Source organism: Sapajus apella, unplaced genomic scaffold (assembly GCF_009761245.1).
Source record: "Sapajus apella isolate SASKATOON/1434 unplaced genomic scaffold, GSC_monkey_1.0 scaffold25, whole genome shotgun sequence".
Taxonomy (NCBI): Eukaryota; Metazoa; Chordata; class Mammalia; order Primates; family Cebidae; genus Sapajus; species Sapajus apella.
In genome coordinates this window covers 338,786-360,637 of record NW_022436965.1, presented here as the reverse complement: position 1 = coordinate 360,637, position 21,852 = coordinate 338,786, and positions in this window count along the sequence as shown.

Here is a 21,852-nt window from a genome sequence, read left to right as displayed (position 1 = left end):
CAGCTTCACTACAGTTCCGAACATTTGCTGGAAAGGTGTTGCAGTCATTTGTAAGAAAGGAGGCTCTCTGGCTTCTTGAGTTTTCAGTGTTTCTGTACTGATTCTCATTTTCATGAGCTTACCTACCCTTGATACTTGAAGTTGGTGACCTTTGGATAGGGTTTTTGTGGGTTTTTGTGGGTTTTTTTGTTGTTGTTATTGTTGTTTTTGTTTAGTTGGTTTTCTTTCAACAGTCTGGCCACTGTTTCATAGGGCTACTGTGGTTTGCAGGAGGGTCCGCACTAGATCCCAGATGCCTTGGATCTTCTTGTACTTGGAGGTAGCACCAATGAAGGCTATGAAACTGCAAAAATGGGAGCCAATAATTAGTACATTTCATTGAGGATTGACCAAGGGCCATCACCATGGCTCTAGGAGCATGGATATTAGCACAGGATTGCAACTGATGATAGCTTGAGTTTCACCTCTACATGGCCTCTAGGGCTATCTTTCAAGATATAAGTTAGTAGTCACAAAAAACTTTTCAAACTTCTTCAAAATTTAGCATTTCTTTAGCATGAAAACCATAGTCCCTACAGGAGCCTACGTCTTTAATCAGATGCTCAAGTCCCAACCACAGCTGCCACTTGGCCTCATACCTGCCTTCAAAGATGGATCACACCACTCCAGCTGCAATCGTTTTATATTTTTATTTTTTTGGTTCAAAATGCTTCGAAGAGTGCTCTCAAGTCAGGAATTTTGTACTTGCGAATTTTTCTGCCTCTGGCACTGTTTTCCAAGATATTTCAAGCCCTGTTTGATGTCATTGTAGCCTTTCTTACAACCTTACACAAAACAGCAACCACGTTTGCCTATATCTAATACCATCCAACATTATTATTGTTCCCCTAACCCCACATGGGACAAAATTTGGTTTGTTTACTCCTTTATGTTTTTTTTCCTTAGAACAATGAGTTACTACTGCAAATCAGAGCGTTCTCAGTCTTGACTTAGGAGAGTCTTATCTCTTGTTACATACAGTAGCTATCCCATTGCAACATTTATTGCCATCTTCATACTAACCCAGGTTTTTACTGTTGCTGTTGCAATTAAAGAATAAACATGGCCCTTCCTGGCCTTAGAGGTTTACTTATTTTGGCCAATAATAATAAGAAAAGGCAGTCAACACAATCCACTTGAGGTAGAAGAAAATATAACTTGGAAGAATGTGGGATCATCTGAAATATGACAGTTTATGGAGGCTTGCTCAAGGGAACAGTCATTGAGCTTACTCCTGAATGAACAGAGTTAGTGAGGAAAAGTAATGTGTCAAAATAATCCAGGAAGAGAGAACAGCATAAATAAAATATTGAAGTAGGAAATAACATGGTTTGGGAGGGTGGGTTTAACTACATGTTTTAGGACTCACAAAATGTGGGGAGGGGATTTCTTTTAACTTTACAACACTCTCAAATAGATTTCCAAAAATCACATCTACAGACTCAAAGATGTTCCCATTTTTGGGTTACTCTAGGCAATTTTCAAAAAGGTAGTTAGCACTATTATAAAGCCTAATTAAGTGGCCATTTTCCTGCTTCTTAAATTTCTTACTTTGATCCTGATGTTGATATAAAAATAATTTGTTGGGGCCAGGTGCAGTGGCTCACATCTGTAATCCCAGCACTTTGGGAGGCCGAGGTGAGCAGATAACCTGAGGTTAGGAGATCGAGATCATCCTGGCCAACATGGTGAAACCCGGTCTCCACTAAAAATACAAAAATTATCTGGGCATGGTGGAAGTCACCTGTATTCCCAGCTACTCAGGAGGCTGAGGCATGAGAATTGCTTGAACCCAGTAGGCAGAGGTTGCAGTGAGCTGAGATTGTGCCACTGCACTCCAGACTGGGTGACAAGAGTGGAACTTCATCTCAAAAAAAAAAAAATAATCCTTTGTTGGACTTGTAATCTTTAATTTGTCAGTCTCTCACTTAACTTTGTGATGCCTCATGCCCAAAGTCTTGAATCTATGAAAGTGTATGACTATAAAAACTGGTAATTCTCTTTCTGTTTGGCTGAATTTCTCCAGTAAATATCATTTTACATGTGTTAAGCAGCCATCAAAAGGAATGTCCCTTTGTTTTTGAATACACAGGATCAGAAGTTTAGAAAATTCAGGGACGGCAGATAAACATACTGGAGTCTTTAATAAAGGAAATATATTTTTAGAGTAAATAAGCTTATGAGTTTTAAAGGAGAATGTATTCAATATATATCCCAAGGAGATTTAATATGTATTATTAGGGTTAATTATGTGTACTCAATTAAAAATGAGAGGAGGTGGAGTGAGGGGAATTGAAGGTGTCAGAAAATAAAATTGATCACTAGATAAAAGTGTCTTGACATTTTCATAGGCCCTATGAAAAAATATCAGAGTGTTTTTCAGCTTAGTTTTATTTTTTAATGCCTTTTTTTCAGCCCACTCACATTAGATGAAAAGATAAGTTAACTTTTCCAATATGTTATGTAGCTTCTTCAAATCAGACTGAAAAATGTTTTGTTAGTGGTTTTCTGGAATCTGTGTAAGTTAACTTAGCAACTCTTTTACAGAGATACAAATTTATATTTTAATTATTTCTATTCAAATATATACGATTTTTTCAAATTTAATTTTATAACTCAATTTTCAGTGAAAATTTGACAAACGTACCAAAGCATTTACCCATTTATTAAAATATTTAAAGTGTATTGTGAATATAAACACAAGTTTACATTACGTGCTCCTGATTGTCCAAGTAATAACTTTTTTGCAATTTTTAATTTTTTTATTCTCTGAGAAATATGAAATGCAGCTGTGTCCTTGGAAGCTGGTTTACTGAGGCTCTGAAATGGCTTCTCACTGGCAACTAAATACCCTCTTATGGGTCTAAATACCCCAAGCTAAGAGAGAAGCTTTAAATGTAAACTGATAAATGACTTGTCCTCATTTTCAGATCCCAGCCCCCTTATCTTTTATAAAAGATTTTTTTAAATGTATCAACACACTAGATGTTCCTTCCCATTATTGAACGTTTGTGTGAATGGTATGCCAAAGGAAACCAGAGCTGGGCAGAGGTTAAAGTAGTGAAAACAAGTTTAATTTGGGACTATTTCATTAAGGGAAAAGTTCCATTCTGACCACACCAGGGACAATAGGGACTTATGGCCAAGAAACGGGGTCTGTGGATGGAAAATTTCTCAGAGGAGGAGGAGACATCAGGTTTGGGGGGATTTCTGGCGGAATCAACCTAACAAGATGCCTGCTGAAGGCAGGCCAGGTGATCAGGCATCAAGCACAGGGTGTGGAAAATCCTGATCAGATGTTGAGAGTGATCTGTTACTGAGGGGAGGGAGTTATTTCCTAAGCTGCCCTGGTAGTGTTATTTGCTGCAACTGGATTTTACAAGGTAGTGCACAGATGAGTCTAGGGGAAAGTTCAAAAGAAGCTTGACTACAGTTGGGTGGAGCAAAGAATCTCTGACTTTTAATGGGTCCTTCTTACAAAACATTTGTATATATAATTTCTAAAATATAGAAGGTTATTTAGTTAGATTGTTTGACTACATACCGCACATTGCTTCCAATATCAGCACTCATTTTCTCCTTATTCATGAGTACATCTATTTCAAACTATATGTCTGATTCAGACTGAACACCCACTCAGTGATTTTATTTTCACATTAAATTGCATGTTTTGTAAATGTTATTATTCTGAACAGTCATGTAAGTCCTCAGACTATAAGTAGTAAGGGCTAATTATAACTCAATATTACTAATAATTAATGACACGGAGAAATATGTCAGGAGAAAATGAAGAAAATGGCAAAATAGCAGTTTTCAAAGTCTGAGAACAACCGAGGCCTATAAAAATGCATGATCTATTGATAAGAAATTCATAAGTCATGGAGGTATTAAAGTGAAGGAAAACTGTCAGCTGATTGACACTGTATTATGTATTTATCAGTGGACCAGAGACAAGACCCAGCTGCTACTTTCTTTCTGCCATTTATCAGCCTGTCCATCTACCTTTCCACTGAATGCAAATTTGTAACAATGCTTCAGTAGATGAGGAGTAAACAGAATGCTGCTCTGTCCTCTTAACAGAGGAGGTTATTAAAAGTTCCTTGTGATGTGACTATAAATACTTAAGTGCATGTAGCTCTATATACTTTTGTATGTATATATGCATTTTTATTTCTAAGTGGTTTCTATAGCAGCAGAGATAGATTGATCCAAAGTAACAGTAATGGTGAGGTTCAGGGAACATTGTGAGGGGAAAATGAAGTAGATTAGTAGCTTAGACTTTTTGAAGTTTGAAAAGTAACTTATATATACTAACTTTAAGATTAAATAGAGCCTTTTTAAAAACCAGGAACATTCAGACTGAACACAAGGTTTTAGGATCATTGATTTATTTTCATCTTTTTCCTATAGGAAACTGGCATTTTTGCAGAAAAGAGTTAGGAGACTTTTAAAATAAAAACAGAGTTAAATTTGAATTTAAGATAAATGTTTTAGTATAAATATTTACAAAATTACTTATTGTTTATCCGAAATACAAATTTAACTGAGTGTGCTATGTTTTACGTTGCAACTGTACTCCCTCATTTCATGAGATTCTTGATCTTTGAGCTTTACTTTCTAAATGTCTACCACACCATTAATTCCAAATAAATACCTGCTACACACTCACCTGCTCTCCCAGCTGTGCAAATGTATTCTTGTTCTTTATTCAGGTTCTGTTAGCTAGCTCTAGTCACATGGATTGACAACTCCCATCTGGAACTAAGGACACCTTAACCCAGAGTTAATAAACCTTATTTTTTCATATTATTACCCATTAAGGAGCCTTGTTAAACTTTTTTTTTTCCGTCCTAATCAATTCCCCAACTTCCATGAAGTTGTAAAATCACAGATATACTATATATACGTTTATTTATGGTGGTTCTTTGGAAGACCACAGACCAATGTAATAACTTAGTTATTACAGACGAAGGCATTGTTTTCTTCCAAGTTCCAGTTATGCTCCCCTGGGGCAGTGCTTCCTCTCTTGAGAATGCCTCCATTAGTTCCTCAAGGCACGCCTTCCCCTTTACTGTTGAATTGATCTGTCTCAATACCAAATAGTTGAGTCTCTATTGCTGAGAAAAAAAAATAAAGTTATCTCATGCATTACCCATATTGACATCAAAAAATAGAAACACTATACATTTCTGGAGGAAATTTTACACATACCAAACCCTTGTGGCCTCCATGAGAGATCATTCCTGCAGGATGCAAAGGCCCATTAAAGGAAGTGGGCTGTCGATGTCATGAGTCAGAATATGCTTATTTGAATATCGTAATTATTAAATTGTAAACTTCATTGGAATTCCTTGCAATTTAAGGTTCTTATCTTTTTACTCAACTTTTGACCAAAAATTAAGAAATAAATTTGGAAAGAAAAACGTACATTTTAAAAATAAACAGAATGTGTGCATAACATTTTCACATGGTTCATTATTACTGATGACACACACATTAATCAGCTTGCCATATGTTGGCGCAGCTGTGATTGGTTTGTCCAAATCTCTACAGATTTTTCCTTTGCAGCTCAGAGATATTTTTCAGTGTGGGAGCAGAGTGCATTGTGCTCTATGTTAAGACATGGTATAGTCAGCATATGTTCTCCAGTACTTCCTCGCAAGACTGGTAATTCTCATTTATTTATTTATGAGGTTCTTTCAAGTAGTTGTCCACTTCTTTTTCTTACATTGTGGCAGGAATAAATAGCCTTTTGAAAAGGGGCATGGCAAATATTCTTGTAATTTTTTTACATCTTTATAATCAAATTTATATATAAATATAATTTTATAAATGTACGTGAGATATATTTTACAAATAAAATATGTATATATTTAGATTATATATATATATATATTTGTATATTATACACTGTAGAAAAACATTGTCCTTGAAGAACAAAAATACAATGTAGATTTTCATATGTTTTTTTATTCGTTTGTTTCTTTGAGACGTGATCTTGCTCTGTTGTCCAGGCTGGAATGCAGTGGCCTGATCTTTGCTCCCTGCAACCCCGATCAATCTCCTGGCCTCAAGCTGTCTTCCCACTTCAGCCTCCCAAGTAGCTGGGACCACAGGGGTGCACCAGCATGCCTGGCTAATTTCTTTTATTTCTTGTAGCCAGAAAGTCTTGCTATATTGCCCAGGCTGTTCTCAAATACCTGGGTTCAAGTGATCCTCCTACTTTGACCTCCCAAAATGCTGAGGTTACAGGTGTGAGCCACTGTGCCCTGCCAATCAAATTGAGTAACATTATGTTTTCTATCTTATAGACGCATATGTTGTTCTTCTTTATGTCTTGCTGACTTCTTGCCCACTTAGAATCACTTCTTTACCACTTACTTCCCTTTTACTGAAGCTGAGATCCTTTACACTGCCTCTCACATGCTCACTTCAATATGACACAATTCATGAGAAAGGCCTGAGTTTTCAGAATCAAGTCAGATGGGCAGTATGAGGAATTATGTGTCATCTAACTGGGGATGAGAAAAATCCCTAGGTAATTCTGTAGCAATAACAAAGGTGACAACTCGGTTTCAGTCTTGTAGAGCCTGCAAAGGGGCAAAAAAGGTCAATGAAGACTCAGCGGGTGGCAAGTGTTGTGTCTTGGCTGCTGAACATTTTTATCAGTGAAAAAGAGACTTGCAATATCACTAAAAGTCTGCATTTTCTTGTTAAGATATACATACTAACATTGTGATCTTCTTGCATTTTTTACTGGAACAAAATAGAAATGTTTTGTTGTTGTTGGTATTTTGTTTTGTTTTTATTTTTATTTTTTCTTCTTTTTGGAGGGATGGTCATCAATCAATCAGCCTAGGGTGTGCCTGAAGATAGCAACAAAACAGATTCCTAGAGAGAAGCAAATAAACACACAAGAGAATATTAAAGGCCAGTAGGCAAGTAAGTAATAATATACTGAACACAGAGAAGAGTCAGAACGCTCTTCACCAGCACCGCATAGGAACAACTTCAAGTATTAGGCAGATGATTTCAATCAGATGGGGTTTTTTTTTTTTTGAGACGGAGTTTCACTCTTGTTACCCAGGCTGGAGTGCAATGGCGTAACCTCGGCTCACCGCAACCTCTGCGTCCTGGGTTTGGGCAATTCTCCTGCCTCAGCCTCCTGAGTAGCTGGGATTACAGGCACGCACCACCATGCCCAGCTGATTTTTTGTATTTTTAGTAGAGACGGCGTTTCACCATGTTGACCAGGATGGTCTCCATCTCTTGACCTCGTGATCCACCCGCCTCGGCCTCCAAAAGTACTGGGATTACAGGCCTGAGCCACAGCGCCCAGCCTGTTTTTTTTTTTTTTTTTTTTTTTAATAAATCTTAGATAGCTTAGTATTGGAGCTAGGATTCCACTTTTTGGGAGTTAGTTGTCAGGAGGTTAGCAAAACCTAGACTAGAACCAGAGCATCTAGTGCTGAGCCAATGATTCATTCATCACTATTTTTGGATGGCTTCTACATTCAAGGAATTGGGTTTATCAGAGAAGACATAATGAGCTTTAGGTACATAACAGACACGGATCTTAACTGCATGCAACTTATGAAACAGAGTCTTGAGGGAAGAATAAGACAAAGATCTTATTTTTCAGACAGAAGTACAAGATCTGAGAAGGAAAGACTGGGTATTTAAACCGTAACACAAGGTCAGAAATCCATGAAGTGTAATTTGGAATTTACAAGTCTGATTCTACAAAGAACCTGATTCTTCATATTACTATGTTGAATAATATTAATGATTTTCCTTCTCCTCACCCTCACGGTCAACCCTTGTAAATTTTCCCCCATTAGCCATATAAAAATAAGAATTTGGCCTAATGCTGACAGGTGTGTGAGGTGGTAATGAACTTTCGAAAAGAAAAAAAAAATTTAGGGGGCAAAAAAAGCTGAGTTTTTTTAGCCTTTGCAAATATCGTTGTTGTAAATACTCCTATCACTGTCTATTTCAAGCCGCCAACGTTAAACAACCTGCTGGCAAAATTCCTGAAATAATAAAAATCAGATCTCAGAAACCCATACAAGCAGGGTCCAGCATAATAATGAATGTTGACCTCTTAATGCCTGCCTGATCTCTTGACTATTAAAAGAGCCAGCCAAATCTTTTGGAATTAAGCCTTGAAAAACCTTTGTTTAAAGATAATAGCCTCACTTCCAGTAGCTGGTTACTTCCAAAGGAAAAAAGGATGTAGATATTTTTAGAGTTAACATTTTTTTAAACCTATTAGCCTTAATTTTGGGATTATTCTATAATTGGACTTGGGATATTTTACTCCAGATAGTTAACTGTCTTAAACAACAAAAAGAAAAATACTTGAGGAGGGCAGATCCAGACATACCCAAATTTCTGATATTGTATAAAAGCAACAACCCCATCTATATAGTACATGTATGTTGAATAATGAATAATCATGATTATTTCTCTGAATACGTAAGTCCTTATTATTATAACACTGAATGAACAGTGGAATTATAATTGGAACATACTCATTTATTATTTTGAATCTCCACCCCTTTGCAGGGACAAAGAAACTTCAGATAACACCTTGTAAATTTAGATATTCTTTATGAAATATCATACATATCCGAACATACGCCTGTCCAATTTCCATTTATTTTGTTACTTAATGTCAGGATGATTAGAAGGCAAGAGAATGTGGAGGGCAAATAAAGGTTGCATGCAAAAACAATAAAAACTATTGGTTTTTAAAAGTGTGGAGAAAATCTGTAGATTTTGTTTTTCTCTACTTTTCATGTCTTCATTGCAATGGACAATCAAGAGTTGACTACATTGTAATTAGAACTGAAGTTGAAGAACACATCCAACGATTCACAATTTATATTATAATATAGGTCAAACCCACTACATATATATTAATAGGGCATTGAAAACCATGCATGTGCCATTTCAAAGGAAACTTTCCATATTTGGAGTGACTTGGGACACATTATTTAGTGCCCTCTCTTTATTTCAGCTATTTTGATGAGTTCTATTTTGCATTATATTACAATCAGCCTGTGAATATAAAATGTTAGTGGAGGGAGGGGGTGATAATCTTCATCCCTGGACAATTCTAGAGAGAATAATGCAATCAACAAAAGAATAGAGAAACCAATTTTAAGGTAATTAATTACAAGTATAAATGACTATTGATAAACTTTGAGATTATTTAAAAATTAGAGGTTTTAACTAATATTTGATTTTGAAATTTTCATTTTAAAAGTGGAATTCACTAAACTTGTCTCATGTAATTGTAATTAGTTATAATTTATCCCCCGTACTATCATACTATTAATAGGTAAATGTATTAGCATTTCTATGTATTTGTTCTTTGGTACTACAAAATAATCTCTGATTCATCTGAGTTTATGAGTAACATTAATCATTATGTACCTCAGAAATTTAAGAGTGTCGGAAGCTGGGAGTTATGTACATGTGTTTTAATTTTATGAAGTAGTAAATAAGACAAGTTCTGAACGCTGTAAGTTTGATGCTAATTCCCAGCAACGTTTGAGAACACATTAATAGACATTATTTGGAAATACTTTGCGAAATAAGTCGCGGTTCATAATAAAAGTATTGTTATGACACGCATGGACTACTAAAGACAGGTATTGACAATTCATTTTATTTTTCCATGCTGTCACAGGATCCCTGGTGTGTTGATGCTCTGGCTGGAAACCTCTGTGGCCCGTGGTGCCCTTGCCTGAATTTTGCTAGGGCCTGCTGCACTCATTCTGCCCACCTAGCCTGGCAGGCTGCACCTGGCTCATGTTACCAGCCTGGATCCAATGTCTGCCAAGGGAGCGTCAAGAGCAGAGCCCTGAGGGATATATGAGTGAGTGATTGTGGATTCTGGTCATTATATGTGGACAGGCCTGCTGGCTTCAGCTGGGTGAGTAGTTCTACTCACTGGCATGGGTGACGCCTCCCTGCAAGGCTGCAGTGGATCAGGTGTACCACAGACAGCTTTCATGGGTGGCACTGGGGCATGCAGTGCTGCCTGGAAGCTTGGAGACACCAGGAACCACAGAGCCCCAAAGAGAGTGACACAACCCTGGCTCAGGGAGCCCCCAGGTCTGGGCTCCTTGACGGGCCACAGCTCTTCTCTCCTCCTTTCTTCTCTCCTTTTTGTTGCCCATAATGTGGCAAGCAAGAAATGTGTTTTAGCCATGTTTATGTTACAGCTCTTTCAGCCCTGCCATTTGGAAGTTCCTAAATTTTTGTCCTGTGTCCAGGTTGAATGAGGTATGTGATCAAGTGGGAGGTATGCAAGACAAGGAGGTGCTTCACTGAGTCACAGAACAGCTCCAAGGAGACCGCAGTGGATAGCCCCTCACTGAAAGCAGCGTGTCCTGGTGAGTGTTCAGCTCTTAGCAGAGAGAAGACCCATCTGCAGGCAGGCTGGCTCATCACCTGCTGGAGTCTAGCTGAACCCAGAGTTTCTATGGGCTTCAAAGGGAAGGAAGTGCATGCTGCTTGGTCCATGGGTGGCAATGGGCAGGCCTGAAGAAAGCACCGTAAGTTCTCACTGCCATCCATGGAACTGGCAGCCCAGCCCCAGGTCTCAGGCTGTCCCTGGCCTGAAGGTGAGGTTTCACAGGGGACCTGCTTTTCACCCAGAAGCCTGTCTGCCTCCTGCCACCATTAACTTGCTGTCCACAGCAGCCAGGCTGTTCATGCTGAAGGGTCCCTGAGGCAGGCGCATAGCTATACGTACCCACCCAGCCTCCCTCCCATGCTCATTAGTGCCCAAAGTCCAGAGGGGACGGCAGCAGCAGGGAGCTGGCTTGTCAGCACTGCCCTGAGGGCACTTATACCTGGCCAGGGCGTAACAGTGCATGGGATAAGTCACAACTGCTCAAAAATCAGAGTGGCCCTGGGAGCAGGAGAGGCCAGGTAGTGGGTGCAGAGATGCCCTTATCTGCAGCCAGGACCAGGTGGCTGCAGCTGTACCTGAGAAGGCAGGGCTCCCAACCCTATGGCTTGGAAGGGGGTGGGGCTCCCACCTTTTTCTGGCTCTTGCTGACTGACTCCATGGAGCAGGGGGCTGCACTTCCCCCATTGCATCCCGCATCATGGCAGAGGCCACTTCAGATGAGCCATTGCTGCCATCAATATGGTGCTACAATCATCAAGTGATTAAAAATGAATGCAGATAGACAGTAGAAAATGGAAGTAGATGTTAAAGACATTGAATTTTTATTTTAACAAGGTATGGAAAATATTTTTTATAATTAATTATTATTGAAAGAAATGTGAACTCACTTAAATTGTAATCATAGAAGCTAATGTTAGTTAAGTTTATATTTTGTACCAGGGTTGTTTTAGTTTCTGTGTGTGTGCGTGTATCATTTTATACACACGATGTTCCTAGAATGTAAAATGTTTTATTCTCATTTTAAAGATGGAAAACAGGTTTCGAACTATAAAGTAACCAATTAAATGCCAATTAGCAAACTAAGGACCCTAGTGTAAAATGATATAGACCCATCATCACGGTCTGTACTTCTAATTAGAAGGTTGTTCTGTGAGAGGAAGATGACTAGAAAAGCCATTTTTACATCCTTGAAGGGCTAGTTATAAATGGTGGAGAAAACATCACATGTGTTCTACTGCAGAAATCACAACAAAAATAAATGCGTGAGAATAATAAAATCGAATTCATTGAAGACATCGAATATATTTTCCATGCTAGAGTCTATTCGAAAATGAAACAAGCTCCCTTAAAAAAATAAATGCCTTAGTCTAAGAATTATTGAAAAGTACTTTTGTACTATTAAAAATATTGTGGATATTCTCTCTTCATTGGAAGGAATGCTCATTTATTTTTATCTGCGAAAAAATTATCAGTTGAGGTTGTAAATTTACAAAAAGTTACCAATAGTAAAGCAATAAATGTATTTCCATTTTTCCCAAGAGCCAATAACATTCGTGAAACTTAAATATGAAGATATACACACACATAAAGTAGAAAATGCTAAGTTTACTACCCATTACTTGATTTAAAGAATTCTAAACAAGAAATAATGACAAAAGCTACATCTTTTTGCCTTAAAGATAGCAATAGTTACTTATTCTGCTGGTGATATTGGCTTATTTCATTTATCACTGTATCTGTGTAGTTACCATGATTTATCCCTAGTTTGATTATGAAATATTGATAGTAGGTGAATTATGTAACCCAGAAGACAAAAAGTATAAAATAATCTAAATTATTACAAAATATCAGAAAATTATTTTGAATCATTTTACGTTCACTTATGCTGACTTTTGGTTCAAAGACTAGTATGTATTTGTTGTCACTTAAACATGTTTCTAAAATATAATTAATAAACTGGAACTGTTCTATTTCTTAATCTCACTAGAGAATTCCACTGTTGGTATGTTTTTATCTATTGGTGTATACCCATATGGTATTTTATCTCACTGGCCCCAAAAGTACTACTTGACAGTGTATGTTTCTCCTAGGTTTAAAACATAAATATATTCACTTTACAGATTCTGACCTTCCTTGTACTACAAGGTGATTTTGAGAAATGCTGCCATTATTTATCTTTCAAGAGGACAACTTCTGTTTCTTCTTTTTATGAGCGACCAGCTATCAAGTGTGACCTACCATGGGTGCGTACATATGCTCTGAAGCTTTCTCTGTTGGTGTCAATGCTGTAAACAAGACAACAGCAGCAAGAACAGAGCCTGACCATGCAAAATTGTTTAAAATGTTGGAAATGATGGGTTGTGTAGAGCCATCAAAGCACATCTTCATTTTTAAATATATGCAATACTTAACAGAATTAAATATGCAAGGATACCTATGGGGCCATTTACTAACATTTTTACTCATATTTCATTCAGCAAAGCCATGCATTTTCTCAAAAATACACCAAGCTTAGATATGTGTTTCCTGGCAACAGTAAGTTACAGTTAAAAGGATTATAGTTTATGAACATAAAAAAATTTTTTAAATATATTTTAAATGCTTGTTTCTCAAGTATATTTTGATGGAGAGCCCTTACTTTTCACATCAGTAAAGATCTGTACTGTACATCTTTTCTATAAAATTTAGAAATCTTTTATAAGATACTCAAGCATGTGTTAGTCTAACTGTATTATAGTCATTCTGGATTTTGTTTAAAGAAATACAGATTTTAGAGGTCACCACATACCTGTTTTCTGTGTAATCCATGCTTCTGTGGTAGACGCAACAGAAAGTATAGTTCACAAAACCATACCAAGTATTTTTTTTTACATTCTAAAATTCTGGATCTACAAAGTTTTAAAAAACACATTCCAATGTTGCATATGTAATGACCCTTCCTATGAAACTAAAATTCTAGTTCATGTTTATCTCATTATATTCTACTTCTTGCAAAATGTATACCTTCTTCATCTTTCACCTTGGGGTCAGGTTAAGTTGCTACACTTGTCATGTGTTACTCTGACCTTTCTCCCCTGAAAATTACAGTGTCATCTGACTTTATAATGTCTAAAATACCTATTTCTGCTGAAAACAAAATCTCGTCAAGAGGACTTGCCATTTTAATAGAGAAAATACATATGATTTATATGTTATGCAAATGTATTGTATGAGTTGATTAATGTGAACAAGAAATTCACAAAGTTAACAACAAATAACATTTTTTTGGTTTGATTTCTCAGTAATGTATCTGAAAACTAACTTTGCCTTTTTATCCACCATTAAAAGCGTACATTATAGACAGCTTTGTTAAATAATTGGCAACATCAAAAACACATATTCTACAGCAAAAGCCTGATAGAATGTAGTGATTGTGTCCTAAGAATTTTCTTTAAATTAACATATGTTAAATTTACATGAATAAACGCCTATACATACAAACACACATACACACACACACACATATTGCTAGAGGGAGCAACGCACTGTAATGTTTGCAAATGCAAGTACTGTATGTAGATTACCATTATTTTTTTGTAGATTACCATTTTAATTGCTTTTTGTTATTGTGGATAATACCATATGAATGCTATATTAATGACAGAAAAGTAATTTACACATATATAAGTGAAAATGAGTTATTTCAGAGCCTAAAACCTGAGTCCATTTTTTTGATGATCAAAAGCAAAATTTTATAAAATCTTGTTACATTATTGGGTAAGGCATTTCACCTCGCCTGCTAACTTTCTTATTCCTACCCCTGAGACGGAATGCCTAGACTATTTCAATTGAAAATGATGCATCTTCCTTAGGCAGGGTGCCATATGAAATGTGTACATAGTAATTACAACAATTCATTTTAAACTATGCATTTTCCTAGAGCATGTAGAAACTATTGGTTTTTCCTATGCAGCTCCACGTTTCCTCAAGCCTTTTTCAATCTTCCTTATCTTATTCTTTTAGGTTAAATTGCTATCAGATAACAGAAATTATTTCTAATCATAGAATAAAAAATAGAAATAAATGAATAAATGTATTCAAAGAATAAAACGTCAAAGGGGGCAACTTTCGCTTGTAAGATGAATAAGTTACGGAGACCTAATATACAGCATGGTAACTGTACTTAGGAACAAGGTTAACATAAGTGTTCTCACCACACACACACACACCCAGAAGGAGAGAGAATTGCACTGGCCTTTGTCCCTGATGCCTTACAGGAAAAACAAATTCTTGTTCCTACACCCTGACAATAGGACTCTTTGTTATTCATTAGTCTCTTGGCTCACACCTTGGTGTGTGCTAAACCGATAGGTCATAATGGGGGCTGGCCATCAGAAAGACTAACCCTGTGATTAAAGAGTTAGGGCTTTGACCCAGCACTACCTCAAGGAAAGTAGAGAGGCTGGACACTGAGTTCAGCCTTGTAGCCAATTATTCAATCAAACAGATCCACTTAATAAAAGCCCATTAAAAACTCTGGACATGGAAGCTCAGTGGAACTTCCTGGCTGGTGAACAAAATCAATGTGCCACGACAGTGATGTCACCTAATTCCACAGCGACACAGGAGATAGAAACTATTTAGGTAGATAGTTAGGATGAAAGAGTCACCAGCAAAACCTTTCCTTCTAACAAGCAGCAGCTCAGAAATTACTTTCTTTCTAACCACATGCAGCTCAAAGAAATCACTACTCTTCTACTAAAAAGCAGCCTGGAAGATCGGGCTGTAAAACATAGATAAGCAGCTCCAGCACAGAGGGAGAATTTCCAGGTTAATCACCAGACTTCACATACATTTGACGGGTCCCAGTAAAAACACTGGGGCTTCATGAGCACATTCCTTTCTCCATTTTGGGCACACTAAGATAGGGGCACAGGGTGCTGGGGGGATGCCTGCAGCTGCAAGGTGGTACCCGGGACCAAGCACAGAAATCCCCCTCCCCTTTTTAGCATATGCATGGTGGAAGGATAAGCAGCGTGGGGTAGCCCAAGCTAAGAGCCCACCTGCACTATAAGTGAGGTGGGGGTGCCAGAGACAGACACTGCTCTATGCTGATGGCTCACCTGGTCCTAACTGGTTTTTTGCACCCTGTGTAGACAAAATATCCCCTCCCCACTAGCTCATTTATATAAACCCTTAAATTTTACTGCAGCTTGGCAACCCATTTGGGGCCCTTCTCTGTGACAGAGAGCTGTTCTTTTCCATTCACCTGTTGAACTTCCGCTCTAACCTCTCCCTTTGTGTCCACATCTTTGATTTCCAGGACCATGAGACAAAGAACCTCAGCTGATACCCCAGACAGCAAGGCTGCTTCACAAGCAAGCACAGGAGTTCTGCATGGAAAGCCACCTCACACTTCACCCTGTGTGTCTCTTCATTTGGCTGATCCTGATTTGTATCCTTTACAACAAAACTGTAATAATACATTTCGGTGTTTTGTGAGTCTTTCTAGCAAATTATGGAATTGAAAGGAAATGTGGGCAACACAGAATTTATAGCCCATTGGTAGTAAGTGCAGGTGGCCTGGGAAACCTCAAAATGCACCTAACATTTGAAGTGAGGGTGGTTGTGTTGGGGACTGTACTCTTCAACTTGTGAGATCTGTGTTAACTGCAGGTGATTAGTGTCAGAATTGTACTGAAGCAGACTAGTTGGTGTCACCATAATGGACCTTTTGTGATGGTCCATATATATATATAAAAAAAAGTAACATCATAGGTAGACATACCATCAGCCCCTAGGTCTCTCTTCTAGCTCTGCACTAATGCAAATATTTGTCAATGCATGCTTACTCAGAAGGCCACAAGATATAAGATTCAAACATAGTACTCATGACCAGGTTAAAAAAAAATTGGAACTTGGCGTACAGAAAATGCTTTCAACTTATGAAAAGCAAAAAGGATATTATTGCCTAATACAGGATGATGAGAAAGAAACGCAAAAGAAATACAAGTCAAATTTACTACCATTCCTCTCTCACCCATGGCATCACACTACATCTGAGCATGAAGTGAGTTTATAAAGCTCTTTGGCTGTGTGATTTGTACGAGAATGAGTCAGGTACATATCCCCTCAACCATTTTGGTAGAGAAAAATTACACCACAAAAGCAGGTGGGAGAAAAAAGAAGATTCAAGGAATTGTCCATTGGATCAGTTTGCACATATTCTATTAAAAGGAAATAAAACCCTGAGGTCGGGAGTTCAAGACCAGCCTGCCCAACATGGATAAACCAGTCTCTACCAAAAATTACAAAAAAATTAGCTGGACATGGTGGTGCATGCCTGTAATGTCAGCTACTCAGGAGGCTGAGACAAGGAGAATCGCTTGAACCTGGGAGGCAGAGGTTGCAGTGAGCCAAGATCGTGCCATTGCACTCCAGCCTGGGCCACTAGAGCGAAACTCCATCTCAAAAAAAAAAAAAAAAAAAAAAAAGGAAATAAAACTTCAAAATCCTACAACCTTTGTACAACTTGAGCTTATTGAATAAAAAATACTGTGGTCTGAGACCTTTAACCTCAGTACTCCCAATTGATACCGATTATCAACTATAAAATGGCTATCTCAAAAATATTTTTAATGCTTTTAATGCTCGGATAGTTTTACTAAGTTTAGATATATTTTATGCTGCTGTATTTACTAACACCCATCATGCTTACTAATATAGACACAAAACCTAAAATTATTTTGGGACTTTTTCAAAGTTAAGATTAATACTATTACTTTATTGGAAGGAAATCAGTTTAATCCTTCTTCAATATATGGTATATGGCTCCCATAAATTGGTATATAGTAAATAGGTAATTTGTATATTAGGATAGCACACACATATATACACACACAAACACATACACATAACAGAAGTGCTCACTTAACCTTGTTGATAGGTTCTTGGAAACTACAACTTCAAGCAAGATAATGTATGCTAAAACCAATTTGTTTGTCAACATTATAGCAAAACAACATTGAACTAAACAATGTTTTTTTGAGAGCCTGCTGTGTCATTTTGCTTATAGTTTCAGTTTCCGAGAACCTATTGGTGATGTCAAGTGAAGAATTATTGTACATATATGTACAAATAGTTTTATGTGTGTGGGCATATATATCTTCCATTTTTGTTTTACGAACACATCTATTAAACAACAGTGTTGCATTTTCTCATGCAAAACATCACAAAGCTGGCTCATGCCTGTAATCCCAGCACCTTGGATGGCCAAGGCAGAAGGATCACCTGAGCCCAGGAACTCAAGAACCACTCTCGACAATATGGACAGACCCTGTATCTAACAAGAACAACAAAAAATTAGCCACCTGTGGTGACGCACCTGTGGTTCCAGCTGACTGACATGAGATGATCGTTTCAGAGGCTGCACTGAGCCGTGATCGCACCACTGCACTCCAGCCTGGGCAACAGAGCAAGACTTTGTGTCTAAGAAATAAAAAAAAAAAATTCAGACTGTTATATGCAGCTTGAACTCTCCAGAGTGGGAAAAGTTGTTGCTGTTTGCTGTGCTTGGCTGCCTCCAAAATGCCTTATGCTTCTTTACCCACTTTGCCAACCCTTGGTGTATTTTCTTTTTTGCTCTCAAAGGACGTGACCCACAAGCGTCGTTGTTGTTTTTTTCCTGTGTGGAATACTCATGTAATAACCGCTACAGAATCCTAATGCTTTATGCCTGAAGGAATAATAATTTTATGTGTTCTATGAACTACTTGAAGGCAGTGAGGTATTTCTTCTTTCTTGATAAGGTAAAAGCCTTTATAAAAAGTTGTCCTAGTATCAATATTCAAAGATGAAAAGTAAAAAAATCTGGTTTAACACAGTAAGCAACAATGGTTTCTAAAACAACCTGAGTATTGAAATTGATTGTTAAAAAAAATGCCAGTCATCACAGCCAAATACAATATGAACTCAAGACTAAATGTAAAAACATTAGTAAGACTAAATGTAAAATTTATAAATTTATTATTAAATACAATTGCCAGAAAATTAGGCTTTTCAGATTGTTTTTGGAATGTTTTTATTGCTGTGTGGTAACTGTATTTTTTTTTTTTATCATTCTGTACGTGTCCTCTCTTTGTTAACAGGCTTTAATCTCTTCTAGAGTAATGATTATCTTACATAATTTTATAATCACCATTTGAACATTGTATTTTGACACTCAAGACACTTGAGAATTTCCTATCTATATTTAATTTTTTTAAAAGCACTCTCATGATTGTACATCCTCCTCCACCTACTTTTCCTCCTCCTAGCTGCTAAGTAACTTCCAAGGTGTGGTTCAAGGGTCTCTATTATCCTTTATATAATTTGTTCACCAGGCTTTTGGCTTTAAATGCCTTCTATATTCCAGTGAGTCCTTGTTCCAACTTGGACCTCTTCAGTCAAGTTCAGTCTCATGAAGCCAATTGTTTACTTGACAATAAATGTCCACTAGGAATCTCCATCTAAAACCTGTTCTCTTACGCTGAGAATAAAAAGAAAAAAATTATCTCACTTTTTTCAAATAAGCTTTCACATATAATCACATATATTTGTTTCAATCAATATTCAACGTAAGTTCAGGTAGCAAAAGGGATCTCACTCTACCTAGAACCAGATCCATAGGGAATGCTGGCTAGGTTTACATTTGTTTTACTCTGAAAGCACGTCAAAATGTTTGGCTAGAATAACATACTTAATCTCTGTGACATATTCTCCACAGTCTTATGATGAGAATTTCGTACAGAATGATTCAAGCAGAAGTGTTTCCAGTATTTACTGTTCTATTTGTTAAAATTCATTATTGAACACAGGAGAAAATGCTAATTATTTTTTTAATTATGAAATAAAACACATCCATGTTAAATACTAGAGTTTGCAAAATTAATGTTTTATCTTTGCTGGCACCTAATCTTCTATATGTTGACATCTCTATATAATAATTATACCACAAATCTAGTGTGTATGTATTCATTATGGCAACAGATACTTAACACTAAACTGTCTGAGTACAAATCCTGGCTTTGCTACTTACTGGTTATGAAATACTAGATAAATGACTTAGCCTTCCTCAGTTTTCTGCTTTTTAAAAAGATGATAATCCTTTTATTCATTTCCTACACATGCTATAAAAATGAAAAGAGCTGGTAAGTGTCTACACCATAGAAAGTGTTCAATAAAGCATAGTTACAATTTTGTGACCCATTATAAAGGTGGTGAAGTACCATCAGAGAATAGGACACACTTGAAGGGAACCTACCTTCTGCTGAAAAAGATAATTTTAAAAACACAAAATAAATGAACACACTAATTGTGCTTCCATGCATCATAATAGGAGTATATTATTAATGGATTAAGGAGTTGAGAGCTTAGCAGGCACGATCCATGAGATTGGAGCTTAGTGATCGAAGATAAGTGACACCATTAGAAATATCCACAGAGCCCATGTCACATTAAACCTAGTAGAATGTTGATTAGGCATTTGATTTCAAATGTTTTATCCAAAGCAAAGCATTTTAGTTATAAATCAGTAAGCTAATAAATATTACTTTATGCATATTATTATTTAAAATATTTGGATATAAGAGTTTTTGTAATTAAATGGCATTTGTTATTTAGTTTACTATAATTACATAAGAAGTTTGACTTCTGAATAGTAAATTAAAAATGTTATAGTCTGTTTTTTAGAAATGCTATATATTAAAATTTAGAATTATACTAAATAGTACATTATAACTTTCAAAACAGAGTTTTAAAAGTTAGGACTTGTTTTTGTATTTTAAAAATTTGGGTTATTTTTATATTTTAAAGTTTTATTTCTAAGACATGTTCCAAAGCTCCCCTTCCACATTTTTTAATGCATTAAAATCCTAATGTGGGACAGGAATTTATCAATTTCCAATAAAAAATAAAGATTAAACCTAATCATTATCATATTTTGTATTACCTTTACAGAGCTAGAAAACACATCAGTCTTTTTTTAAATGTTTGTTTAGATTATTTCCATTTAGAAAACTTATACATAAAAAAGTACTTAATTAAAACTTATACATAAAAAAGTACTTAAAAGCTTAAAGAATTATGATAAGCTACCCTTTGATACTCACAATTTTTGTTGTGAATTTCCTGTCTTCCCCTTCTTATTTTTGGTCACCTAGAGTTTATTAGATTTTCCTTGGAGAACCATCTTTGGTCTTCTTTTCCTGAATCAATACAGAGTTAGGGTTTCACCTTACCGACTGAGGTCTTTTAACAACTTAGGACCTCGAAGGCCAAATCCTAGCTTACTTTTTGCCTCAAGGCTGAATAATAAACAACCTTTGTGGCTCAAAGTTCTTTTCAATGTAATCACTTAGTAGTAACAAGTAAGAATCAATGAGACAGGAAATATTATTCTCCCACAGACACAGGTCCCATAGGGAGGGTGAGGAAGCCTGTGGACAGCAGCTACTTCTTACAGCAAAATGGTGGGGGGGGAGAATATTATACATATGACTAACAAAAGTTACAAATTCATTGAAAAAATTGGCATTATATAGTAATAGAGAAAAATTTTAATTTTTAATTTCCCGTATTTTTACCTAATACAGATTTATACTAATAGCTCACTCAAATGAAATAAACATGATAATCAATAAAAATTAGAGAAGCTTTAATACATGGTAAAGAAACAAAAACAATAATTGTATTAGAAAATTCTTAGTAAAATAAATAGCCAATCTGAATCAACACTACTTCCAACCTCCACAAATAAAACTTATTTACATTGTTCCCTAAAGATGTAAGTTAATTTGTGCAGGGTGTAAAGTACATCTTTGCACGATTTGTATACAAAAAAGATTGCCAAACAGATTAAATGTTTAAAGAGTTTAGGAGATAAGTTTTTATCTTCTCTAAGAATAACTTGCCAGGGTATATTTCATTTCTAAAGAAACCCGGTTAATGGCACACCATTTTTGTTAAAGTATTAAAAGTAGGATCTCCAGGGAATTCCATCAGCAGCACGTTTATGAACTTAGCTCAAAACAGCGCATGGAGCTAAGGTATAATAAAAGTATGTTATTTAAAATTATCAAATACTAGTGCTGTGAGACAATAGATATCACTGTTAGGTGTGGTGGCTCATGCTTGTGATCCCAGCACTTTGCGAGACTGAGGGGGGCTAATAGCTTGAGCCCAGGAGTTCCAGACTGCTACTGGTGGAAGATATCCAAGTTACCGTCCCAGAATCTGTACACGTCTGCAGCAACTTCAGTCCTTGCCTTTAAAGGAGAGAATCTGACTGAGGGGTGTAACGCAGAAAAAGAAACCCAGGTGAGTTCCAGAGCAGGAGTAGAAGTTAATTAAAAAGCGTCGGAACAAGC